The 12683-nt window shown below is 32.8% G+C and overlaps 1 pseudogene across 1 annotated transcript; it reads right to left on the bottom strand.

The window, feature by feature from the left end:
* Positions 1-1221: 1221 nt before the first annotated feature.
* LOC148620405 (uncharacterized) lies at positions 1222-11623 on the bottom strand (annotated as a pseudogene). Its single transcript, XR_015921354.1, has 4 exons — positions 11538-11623; positions 7853-9502; positions 4040-4237; positions 1222-3952 (listed from the first exon to the last, which is right to left on the bottom strand). The product of XR_015921354.1 is annotated as an uncharacterized LOC148620405 (transcript).
* Positions 11624-12683: the final 1060 nt, after the last annotated feature.

Genomic DNA, 12683 nt, shown 5'->3' with positions numbered 1-12683 from the left:
TCATCGCCTTCTATTGATACCAAAAAGATTATTATAGGTGAAATAAACAGAACATTACGTTGAAAAAGACATCACAACTAGAGCTAATTAAACTTATGTAGGCAAATATGGCAAAACTCTCAATAATATATTTATCGAATTATTTTCAAAGGTAGAAGTTAATATCTAGACTCCAATCACTGACCATCGAAAATTAAGTTTTTCTGTTTTGATCTTTGTCATCATATGTTATTCAATAACAAAGGCTTCACGTTGTTTACGTGTATCTCCAGAAGTTAGCTATGTTACACAGACTGTCAGTATAAAATAAACACTTCCACAGGAAGTGTTTTCATTATTTTTATGAAATGTTGGTTCAACGTATTTGGAAATATCGACTTATTTCATTTAGCAGTATTTACTTAATACCGACGGTGCGGACGAAGATGAATCCTTTGAAAAGACTTCAAAATTATCACGCAAGTGACAAATCAAACAACATAAAAGAACAAAGAAATACACTCAGAAAAAAAAACACCATGCACAAACCTACTATGTCCAGTAAGATTCACGTGCGTGCAAAAAGGGTAATCACTGTGCTGTTTGTTGATGATCAAGTCCCAAAAAGAGAAATGACATTTACTGCAGTTTGTCATTCATAATCGAAAAGGATATTGCATTGGTCAGCCAGGTCATACTGAAGATCTTGTTTTTTTTTACATATGCTTGAAACAATGAGAGGTAAATTATGTCCCAGTAGTCTAGACGTAAGTCACAATTTCTAGAGAAGGGTATAATTTCCGTGATTTGTCTATATCAATGATTTCATTAACTTAATCAAATAAAGAGCTGACTTTTATGACAGTCTGAGGTAGCATGTCATACAAATAAGCCCAATCTGTCAGTCACATCATGATGACAATCTTCAAACTTTTGAAATACACATTAAATAAAGGCCAAATATTCAATGAGAAAGAGCTGCTGGCATGGTACTACCAAGGAAAAGTAGTTGACAATTAGAAAGTCAAAACATCGCGTTTGTCATAGAGCTAAGCTGATAGCTCATCTATTTTGGAAACTATAAGATGGAGGTAAAGATAAAAGGCAGATTTCAGTGTGTTGTAGTACCTAAAAATCACTTATAAGTACACGAGTTTAAAATAATCGACAAATCGAGCATTATATAGTGATAAATCATCTAAATAGCAAAAACTTAAATTAAAGGATTGTTAAAAGAATAATCAAGGGAACCAAGGTTATAGCGGGAATCAAAAGAATGTAATCCAGGGACAAAGACCAGACATGGAAAACAGATATACACAATAAAGAACATGAAATAACTAAAATCATACGTACAAAGTAACAAAAGCAAATGAGCAACTCGGACTCCACTAAAAACTAGGAACATGGACCTGGTACACCGGTAGGGTAAGCGTCCTCTGCTTTTCTAGAAATACCTGCCGAGTTCTTGTTCTTGGAGTTTAGTTGTAAGTCTGCATCATAGAATTGTAAGAAAAATCAGCAAATAGATGTGTAATGGTCATATGATTACATGAAGTGTTACACTCTGGACGAAAAGTATTAATGTTTTTATTCCTATGTTCCATACAAAAATTATAACCGCAATGAAAATTGTACTGCAATAATATAATATTGAAGTTTTTTATGTTAATGCACTATTTGCACAGTCCGCGGTAACTTAAGTTCGAATTGATTTTGAAATCACTGTCTTGAATGTTATATGTATATAAGTAAAGTTACATAAAAAAGTTGGTAGTGTGTGTAGAGTAATCAAGGGAACCATTGTTATAGCGGTAATCAAAAGAATATAATCCAGGGACAAAGACCAGACATGGAAAACAGACATACACAACAAAGAACATAAAGTACCTAATATCATACATACAAAGTAACAAAAGCAAATGAGCAACTTGGACTCCACTAAAAACTGGGAGCATGGACCAGGTGCAAGCTTCCTCTGCTTTTCTATGAAACATCTATGAAATATCAACTCGCTCATAAAAAATCAAGTCCAGGGTAGACGAAAGAGGAAGGGAAAATTATGACACGCTGAACCAATTAGTTTTCTTGGCGCAGATGGATACACCGTAGCGATCCACGACTTCATGATAACGGCCATAAAACTTCTGCAGTGATGCCTTCAATCTTGTAGCAACATAACCCTGTTCCAGAAGCCTATTTGTTTCAATTCTAGTGCGATACAAAAAGTCTGCGTAGTTTCGACAAGCTCTGGCATAACGTATGAGCTTACTATGAACACTCCATACGCAGGTGACGAAGGGATGTTGCCACAGATGAAAGTAAAGTTGACAATTCTGAATGAAAAATCATCACGTTTGTCGTAAAGTTTGGTCAATAGTTTTACTTTACCATCGGTTTTTAAGTGTAGGTCAAGATATGAGACTGACCTCACAGTGTCTGTAGTATCCTTTATCTCAAGTTACATTTCTGTTATTAACATTCCAAATTCATACACAGTTTTGAGGTTAACATTGCCTAATATTCTGATATTGAAAGATCTTTTGGCTTTAGTTTTTATGTTAATAGCAGAACTAGTATTAAAACTATTCGAAACGTGCGATCAAATGTCAAACAAAAATGCCTTTGTTTTTTCATTAGCGACAAGTAGCTGGTTTGTTGACCGTTGGCATTATAATGCTTTTGGTTTTTTCCAAGCCTTCATGTTTTGAAAGGATCACTTTGAAGTTCTTCCCATCAGAAAAAATAACTATAACGTTATTAGATTCTCTATATACAACGTAGATATTACCATAGTTATCGACATCAATCCCCTTGGGATATTTTAGTGAATCGTTGGTAAATATCCAATTCTGTTGCCCGTCCATTCCACACCATATCACGGTATTGTTGTAAGTGTAATACAGTTTGTTGTTGAACTCGGTTATATAGCATTCCAATGGAAATTTTTCTCTAACAACTACTCTAACTGATCAATTATTTAGATTCCGTTCACAAACTCCTTCATTTTTTCCACAATAAATTAAACTTTGACAAAAAACGGCGACTCCACAATTGTTTGTTTCACTGCTGATAAATTTTGTATCCTTTTTGATCAATTTTGTTTGAATGAATTCTTTCTTGTGCTTAAATCCTGACGATACATATATTATGTCGGTATCTTCCGAATAAGTTATATAAAAAATACCATTACTGTCGTGTTTGAACTGGTATTTGCCATTCTCGTCAAAAATAGAAACAGTTTTATTGTCATAACATGAAAATGCAGTCCTGCCGTCAGGTAAAATTACACAACCACAAACGTCCCTCCCTTCAGTGTCAATAGTTTTATTGAGCTTCGGACTTATTTTGTCTAATGCACTTGTTAGAGGTTTTGAGATATTCGATTGTGCTCCTTGTGCTTTTCTGTTAGATAACTTCCATACATTGGGTGTTTCTTCAATTTTTATGTTTCCGAATGGTTCAACGTGTGGCCAATTCGTTAAGTATTCATCTGACTGAAATATTATGGAACATTGAGTGCAATTAGAATAAAACTGCTTGGTTGATATCATACACATGCTTTAATTGACCGAGGGCAATAAAAGCCTGAAGGTCTGATGCATATTTCTTTATATCTGATACATTTTTCTGACATTTTGACAAATCCATTTGTGTTACTGATAACGATTTTAATTCAGTTGAATTTTTGAGTATTCCGTTTCTTCAGCAGCATCAAGGTCTTTCATGGTTTTAGCTTGTATTTTGTCAAGATGTTCAATTATGTGCTTTCTCATTTCGATGAGTGTTTTATTTATTGCTTTTCGTTCCCTTCGAATTAATTCCAAGTTGTTTTTTCGATCTTTCATCAGCAGTTCTATATTCTCTGTAGCTTCAAACAGGGTGTCTTCTATCTCAGTAAATGCTGTTGAGAATTTCACGTTTGCAATCACTTGCTCTATTTTATCGATTCTTTTACATCCGTGATGGCCCTCTTATATGCACGATCTACAACAAGGATTCGAATGCTCGTGGCAATACAATTGGTATTTTTCACCATGTTTTTCACACAATTAATTGATATTCTTGACATATCCAGGAAGCAATGCATATTGAGTCACTGGTATTGCATTGTGGTTTTGCGACAATCTGGCTGCACAGTGATGGTCACTGCGAAATCTACTGAGGCCCTCATCACAATCTAAACACCAAACATCTGCTTGGGAAAACTTCTGTCGCCTTTCGCATACACCACAGATAGGAACTGGGTTAGCCATGCCTGAAATTACGACAAAGATTAACTCGTTTAGAGTGACACATTGATAAGTAAAATAAAAATAATAACAAGTCATATGAAAGTAAAAAAAAGACACCCACTTAAGAAATAAAAGAAAAAGAGCAATCCGGATGTTACCAAAACAGTAGTAAGTGAAATACTTTTCCAGAAACACATCGAGGTGTTCATGTCATACCCAGACGAGAGGAAAAACGAGATAAATTAATCAATCTTTATGACATAGGTAAAAATACCATATTGGTCGGGGTGATCATGATAAAAATTACAAACATTTACAGTCACTTACAGTTTACAATTTTCAGTATCTGAACTGATCCGTGTAACAACATTGACGATTTGTCAACGGTCACCGATCAGTCATCGGTCACCGATCAATCATCGATCATTCTGATATTTGTATAAAAATCAAAATGAATCTAATATGGCACTATACTGAATTTCGTCAAACGAAAATTCGAAAATTTACATTTATCGATTATCCGTCAAATTACATAACAAAACTTTGATCAAATCGGTCACCGGTCATCGGTTATCGATCCATCAGTGATCATTCAACCAGCTGTCATCGATCAGTCAAATATACGTGCAGATCGGCTTAGGGACTATACTACATAGAATGTTAAAAATATTTTTGCCTTTTACTTTCGGTATCCTACAATTTATTAATCGGCAATTAGGATTAGGAGAAAGGCTGTGATTATGGTATAAATGGGAGTTTGATATCATTCATGAATTTGAACCAGCATCTTTATATTAGACGATACAATGTTCATTTATGTCAAATCGAGTTCAACGATATGAAAACTACCCCGCAAAATAAAACTTGGAAAAAATTAATTAAGTGTTAAAGAACTTTAAAAAAAAAACAATCAGGGGACAAGCTTGCCCTACCTTTAGTTCAAATAAACTGTCAAGCATTAATTTCTAATGGTAAAGCACTCCAAAGCTGTACGCCAGAAAAGATATTTGTTTCTGAAATTGATACAGACACGAGGAAAAAGAGCTTATTATCGTCCACAGATACCACAATTAATTTTAATGGAAGTGTTTCCTCTATTGTTTAAATAAAGACTCTCCAGCGAAAGAACGCACTAGACGACTAATGGAAACTACCAACCCGGACACACAATATTGGACATTGTTTCATGTGTACAGGAACTTACAACTGTGGTTTACATGAACGTAAAGCATCAGATTGTTGAATAACCACAACAGTATATACTGACTTATGTACTGGTTCAAATTTTAGAACATGTTAAATTTTAAAACCCAATGGAAAGTTTTTTTAAATTCTGAAACTTGTAAGAAAAGATAAATGTACTTAAGCCTAAAGCAAAACTTTCCATTTATGTCATCGTGCAGTGTATACATGTACATGTAATGAATATACATACATTAATAGGAAAATATTTGCAAGTAATATTTAAATGTTTAGGTGTCACACTCCTTCCAAACGATAAATATTTCATCCAAACGGTATCTTTGATATAAAATACGTATATAACATGAACGTAAAGAGTGTACTCTCACAATCGGATTTTAAGATATTTTCTTCGAAATCAAGTAATATATTTTATACGATTTTATTGTATTCGTAAAAGTGCAAAACTAACTTAGAAAATGCAGATGCTTTAACAACAGAGTCACAAAAATCTTGACTTTTTGACCCAATGGGGTACAAATATATGATAATACTGAAAAAAAAGAACTCGAGAATATTCTTTGGCGATAATAAATAATAAAAAATAATAGGTGTGAACGCCGACTTCGATACACAAGTTCAATATGATAACCTTTTTGATTCGGTCAGCTCAAAGTCATTACGGTTCTCTAATATTTTCTAAATACTCTAAAATTCTAATATTTTCATAAGACTTGACAGTCATGACATTGGCATAACTGCATGAAAAATCTAAAACTTAATTATGTCTGTACAAATTGAATTTATTGATACTTGGAATAATTAAGGAGTTAACATAATAGTATTTCATTTTAGAATGAACAGAACTATTTGTTGAATATAACAGGTCAACAATTAAAAAGCGTTTGTTTGTATAATTACTTACTTTACCTAAACTCACATAATGTCGCCACACCAAACTACCAAAGTATTACAAGGTAAAAGAAGTAACTAAATCATTAAGTCACCACGGGTCTACCTCTTTAAAGTGTGACATTGTCTTTCTGTATGTTACATTCTTTTCAAATAAACTATACCAAAACCAGGGAAGTCTAGGGAGTTTTATTACGTCGAATTCCAAATTAAATAAAGATGGAGATAATCATAAAAATAAAGATTATTAAAATATAAACCTTCTTTCCATTTCTGATAACGCTCAAACGACAAACTCTGATATTCCCTTTACCGAACGATATCAAAACTGTACAGATTAACAATGAATGGATAATCATGTATTCTAGTTCGAAAGAGACAAGTCCTAGACATAATTTTAAAACAAAGTAAGAACTATATGTGAACACGAGCTTCTTTAATATTCATTAGGAGAACAAAACGTCTTTCAACCTAAAATCAGAAATAAATATTTTCGACATTCAACCGAAAAATCGCTTTAACACCATTATATTGTGTTTTACTGTCAGTCTGAGATATTTTTAATATATAGACAATAAGAACAAAATTTTCTACTCTTAGTGTATAAGATACTTTGTTAAAAGTATGAAAGATAAATATACTCGAATGATTTGTACATATCATTACATATATTCATGATAATATTTTATTAATTACTGCCAAAAATCAATTGTATTTGTTATGAAAACAGGGAATGAATAATTACTTAGCATAAAGCACAAACAATGTATATCACTTGTTTTTTTTTATTTTTTACTGGCCTAGCTGGTCATTGTAATGCATATTGACGTGTGAGTCAAGATTCGTAAACTTCTTTGTTTTTTTATCTTTTTTTCAATCGTACAATATTTTTAAAAAATCATTACATATTTTTTGGGGTACTGATATGCGATTCGTTTACAACAACAATCAAAGTTAAGATGTATATTCCAAGTGTTTGATTTAGAATTAATGTATGTCAGCACTGTGACAAAACTTTATTACATAGAAACATATTATATTGAATATGTCATTTCCGTTATATTAAGTCAATTTTCACACTTGTTGACAGGTGTGAGATAAGTATTTATCTTCTCTAGAGTGATTCGATTTCTCATGCACTGAATGGCTGAAATATAATAGGACCATTGATTGTAGTCTATAAAATCTCAATGATCGAATGCGACGTTGCATATTTTCTGAAGTGGTTCCCGTAAAAACTGTTGAAGCCATAGACATACGATAGATAAAATTTCCGCCATGATACGGTTGCCAAATGATGCCTACGATTTTGTTTTGAAAAAATTAGAGAACAGTGTCTACAACTTAAGCTAGTTGAAACTGAAATTTCCCACATCTCGAGAAATTTCCAAAATCAACTCTCTCTCTCTCTCTCTCTCTCTCTCTCTCTCTCTCTCTCTCTCTCTCACATATATGTATCAATCTCTCTCTCTTATATATGTATCAAATGGGACCGAAGATGAATATAACTTAATTACAGCCAATGTCAAACAAGAAAGCCTTACTCTTCTCGTTGGTGACAAGTAATTTGTTAGTTGTCCGTGGGCAATGTAATGCTGTCGGAAAATTAAGTCCATCATTCTTTGATAGGATCTCTTTATACCACTGACCATCAGGGGAGATAACTATAACGTTGTGAGTACGATAACCAACACAATAAACAATACCGAAGTTGTCAACATCGATTCCCATCGGACCTTTTAGTGAATCGTTCTTAAACTGCCATACTTTTTGTCTGTTTATTCCGCAGCATGTTACGGTATTGTCGATATGGTTTGTATAATAAAGTTTCTTTTTGAATTCTGTAACGTAGCAGTACCATGGAAGGTTTTCTTTAACGATGATTTTTACTGATCCTTCAGTCATGTTCTTTTGACATACTCCTTTACTTTCAGCACAATAAATCAGTGAATTACCACGAGCGATCACACCGTAATTATACGTATTACAGATAGTCGTTGTTTTCTTATTGTTCATGTTCAAATGAATGAACTCTTGTTTCCCTCTATCGCCGGTTGATATATGAATTGTGTCGGTATCTTCAGAGAAAGTGACATCTAAAGCATTGCTGACTATGGTTTCGAATTGATATTTGCCATTTGCATCATAAACAGAAACGGTTTTCTTGTTAGAACATGGAAATACCGTCCTTCCGTCAGGTAAAAACACACAACCAAAACTGCCACTTGCGTTTATGTCAAAAGTTTTATTGAGCGTCAGTGTTATCCCGTCTATAGATCTTGTTACAGGTCTGGTGATCTTTAACTGAGCCCCTTTTGCTTTTCTTCTATCTATATTAAAGGTGCAACTCCGCCGTTCAATTTTGATATCTACAAATGTCACAGCGTGAAACAAATTCTGCAAGACTTCATTTGCTTTAATATTAAAAGAAAATTTATCAACACCTTCATTTGTTAGAATTTGCTTGATGTACCGGTTTGTATTCTGTACGGTTTTCTCCAAATGACCAATGGCGAAGAATGCCTGAATATCAGATGCATACATCTTTATATCCGATATATTTTTCTGATATTTGGATATATCGTTTTGACTGTCCGATAATAATTTTATTACGGACTGAATTTTAGAATATTCTTTTTCTTCAACAGCAATCAATGATTTAAGGGTTTGTGCTTGTATTTTGTCTAGATGCTCATTTATGCGTCGTCGCATTTCGTTGATATCTTCTTCTATAGTTTTTCTCTCTTTTCTGATTGACTTCAAGTTTTCTTCTCGTTCTCTCATTAGTAAGATTACAGTTTCAGTAATGTCAGACAAATAATCTTCAATCTCCGTGAAAGAAGCTGAGGCTTTGACATTACCTGTTACTTGCTCTGTTTTATCAATTCGTGTGCAGCTACTATGAATATCAGATACACAAGATCTGCAACATGGAGACGAATGGTCATTACAGTATAGGGACAATTTTTCGTGGTGTTGTTCACAAATCTGTTTTATGCTTTTAACAAACTCAGGCAGCACTAGGTATTCGGTAATGGGGGTTGTTGTATGACACCGAGAAATTTTGGCTGCGCTATGATGTTCAATGCAAACTCCACAGAGTCCTTCATCACATTCTGAACACCACTCATCTGCTGGAGTAGATTTGTGACGACTTTGGCACACACCACAAACAGGGACAGAGCTCGCCATTCCTAAAAATGAATCCTGTTCTTAAATATGATAAAAGGAATTCATATTTGTATATATTTTTATATATAGAACATGTATTGTTACCGATTTGAAATAACGATACACAGCTAATACATTATGGGCAATTGGGGATGGGAATGGGGTATATTAATAGGACAATGGGGAATGGGATGAGGGAATAATTCTGATTGGTCAATGGAAAACATTTATTCTGCCTTATCCCACAAGCAACGTACATGTATTAGTACATTTATACAATATTTAATATCTGATCATTATAGATCATTTGTCCGAGCTCATACGATTTCGATATGTCATTTTTGAGAATTCGGACTAAAAAAAATTGTCAGAGACACTCGCATGGTTTTAATATTAACAAATTAAACATAATGAGCAATAAAAATCAGATATTTAAAAAAAAAATGAAAATGTTGATTCCCTTTCAATTGGCAGAAATGTGTCATTTGTTGCAACCATGAAAAGGATCATAAAATTGCCATTTTTAATATTTTAAACTTTAATTTTGAACCATTATTGAAATTAAAAATGTTCGCACCCTTACAATCTGCAGAAATATGATATTCTTGAGAAATTGGACTCAAATTAATGAGTCATAGCCACACATATGATGCTTTTTTTTGAAATGTTAATATTTTAAACAATGATATAAGACCATTAAGGAATTTCAATAGTTAGCACTCATTTAATTTGCAAAAATTCAATTTTTTAAGATTTGGTCTAAAATATATGTATCACAGCAATCAACATTATACTGATATTAGACAATTTTAACATTTTGTACAATAATTTAGAATAATAGGGGCATTAAAAGTATTCCCCGCATAAACTTTGAAAAATAGGTCATTTTGAAATTTTTTTTACTGAAATATGAGAGTCGCAACTACCAACTGAATACTAATATTGCCATTTTAAAGCAATAATTTTGGACTATTATTTTTATTAAAATTGTTGGCACCCTTACAATGTTCAGAAATATGCCATTCTTGAGAAATTGGACTGAAATTATTGTGTCACAGCCACACATATGATGCTTATTTTGACAAGTTTACATTTTAAAAATTTGATTTCAACATTTATAGTTTACAGTATGTTTTACATCAACCTACACGATACTTATATTGACAATTTTAATTTTTTTTTACAATAATTGAAGCCTGATATTAAAAGTGTTCGCACATTTTGCAAAATTATGTCATTTTGATGCTTATTTTGACAATTTTAACATTTTAAACAATAATATCAGTCCATTATCGAAAATAAATGTGTTTGCACCCATACAATTTACAGAAATATTACAAGAATGGGGTATGGGACAATGGGGTAATGGGGTATGGGGCAATTGGGAATGGGTTATGGAGCAATGGGGTAATGGGGAATGGGTTATGGGGCAATTGGGAAGATTATGCCATACAGGGACTGTAAATTATTTAATGTTGACATCTTATTGTAGCACACGTAATCTACTTGTAATAACACTGTCCCATATAAAGTGCAAGGGGTAGATGTTAGTGTTTCTCAATGTAGTCCACAGACTAAATTTCTTCAAACAAAATTGATATGATATGCTAGAATTTTGAACCAAAATATATTTGGAATCATGGTAAAGTTTGTAAAGGACAGAATTGCATTCAATCAATTCATTACATATTCTTTGAGAAAACACAGTACTTGAATGTAAAAAAATTCAATGCAGAATTACAAATTCGCGAATCTAATAGGATTGTCAATGGTATAAATAAAACAAGTCGACATTTCGGAAGGTTAAACTTGCTGATGTGGTACACCTAAAGTATAGTGCCTTTCAGCAATAAAATCACAATAGAGACGGGGTGTTGCCTTCTCAATAATGATGTTACATTAATGTACGTAAACAGAACCTTTGACTGAAGTTTTATAACATGCCATGATTCGCGTGCATGTATTAGTGATATGATTGCATGACAACATCATAATATAAATTATCTGATAATGATAATGATAGTAATAAGTTGCTCTACATCATTAAACTTTAAATACCTTTTTATGAATCAATACATTTTTACAAAGGTTTTTACAGATAAAAAGTAACAGAGTACACCAGGAAGGTAAACGTAGGCGGAACCACGTGATTTAAAGATATGATATCATCCTATCAAAAATTTAAATGGCGCGCTATTTTGAATTGGGTAAACGTCTGTGTAAGAAATTATTGCGACGGTTTAGTGGAGTCCGAGTTGCTCCTTTGCCTTTGCTGTTATGCCCGTATTATTTTGGTTATTTTATATTCTTCGTTGTGTGTGTGTCTGTTTTCCATGTCTGTTTTTTTGTTCCTAGATTACATTCTTTTGATTTCCTCTAGAATCCTGGTTTCTTTGATAACTCTTTCAAGAGAAAGAATCGATTTGATCAAGACAACAAAAAAATAATAATTTTGACATAAACCAACAATTTATTCAATTTATGTTACTTTTAATAAAAACATAATAGTTGAAAATGTTGCAAACGTTTCTAAAATAGAAACACATCAAATACGTTATTGATAATACATTTTAGGCAAAACGTATTTAAAACGAATCGCCAACTTCCGATCATGGCGTCGGAACGAAACAATCATTTAAGGCAAAATTCGAAATTATATCAATACCTGCTAACTCGACACTACAAATATAAATTGAAACAATTCAAATAACCAATTCGGAGTCAGTTTGCATGCATAATGCTTTAATTTATTAGTTATTAATTCGATGTGATCCTGAAAAATTCGAAAGATCTTCTGGAGACCCTCAATTCGAATATTATAATATTAAAACTTATGATTTTTCAACACTATATACTTCTATTTCCTACATGTTAAAAACGTTATACATCAAAAACAAGATGGTACACCTAGATACAAATATATAACTCTTGAGATACCCCATAATTTGTAAAATAAAATTCCAAATCATCTCCCAAATATACAAAGAAGATGTTTTCAAAATGCTTGAATTATAGATCGACAACATACTTGTCCAGTGTTATGGACGAATTTTTCAACAAAAGTTCGGTATTCCAATGGGAACAAATTGCTAAAACTCAGATGATTCAGATGCGTTCTAAACATGGCCGAGGAAAGCACTTTTGCTGCTTCCAGTGACAGATTCCTTGATTTTTTGGAGGGGGTATGTATTTTTTTGTATAAAA

This window comes from Perna viridis, chromosome 4, assembly GCF_037379345.1.
Source record: "Perna viridis isolate PV_CMFRI_1.1 ecotype Kerala chromosome 4, ASM3737934v1, whole genome shotgun sequence".
NCBI classification, from domain to species: domain Eukaryota; kingdom Metazoa; phylum Mollusca; class Bivalvia; order Mytilida; family Mytilidae; genus Perna; species Perna viridis.
This window is presented reverse-complemented; position numbering and strand designations above follow the sequence as displayed.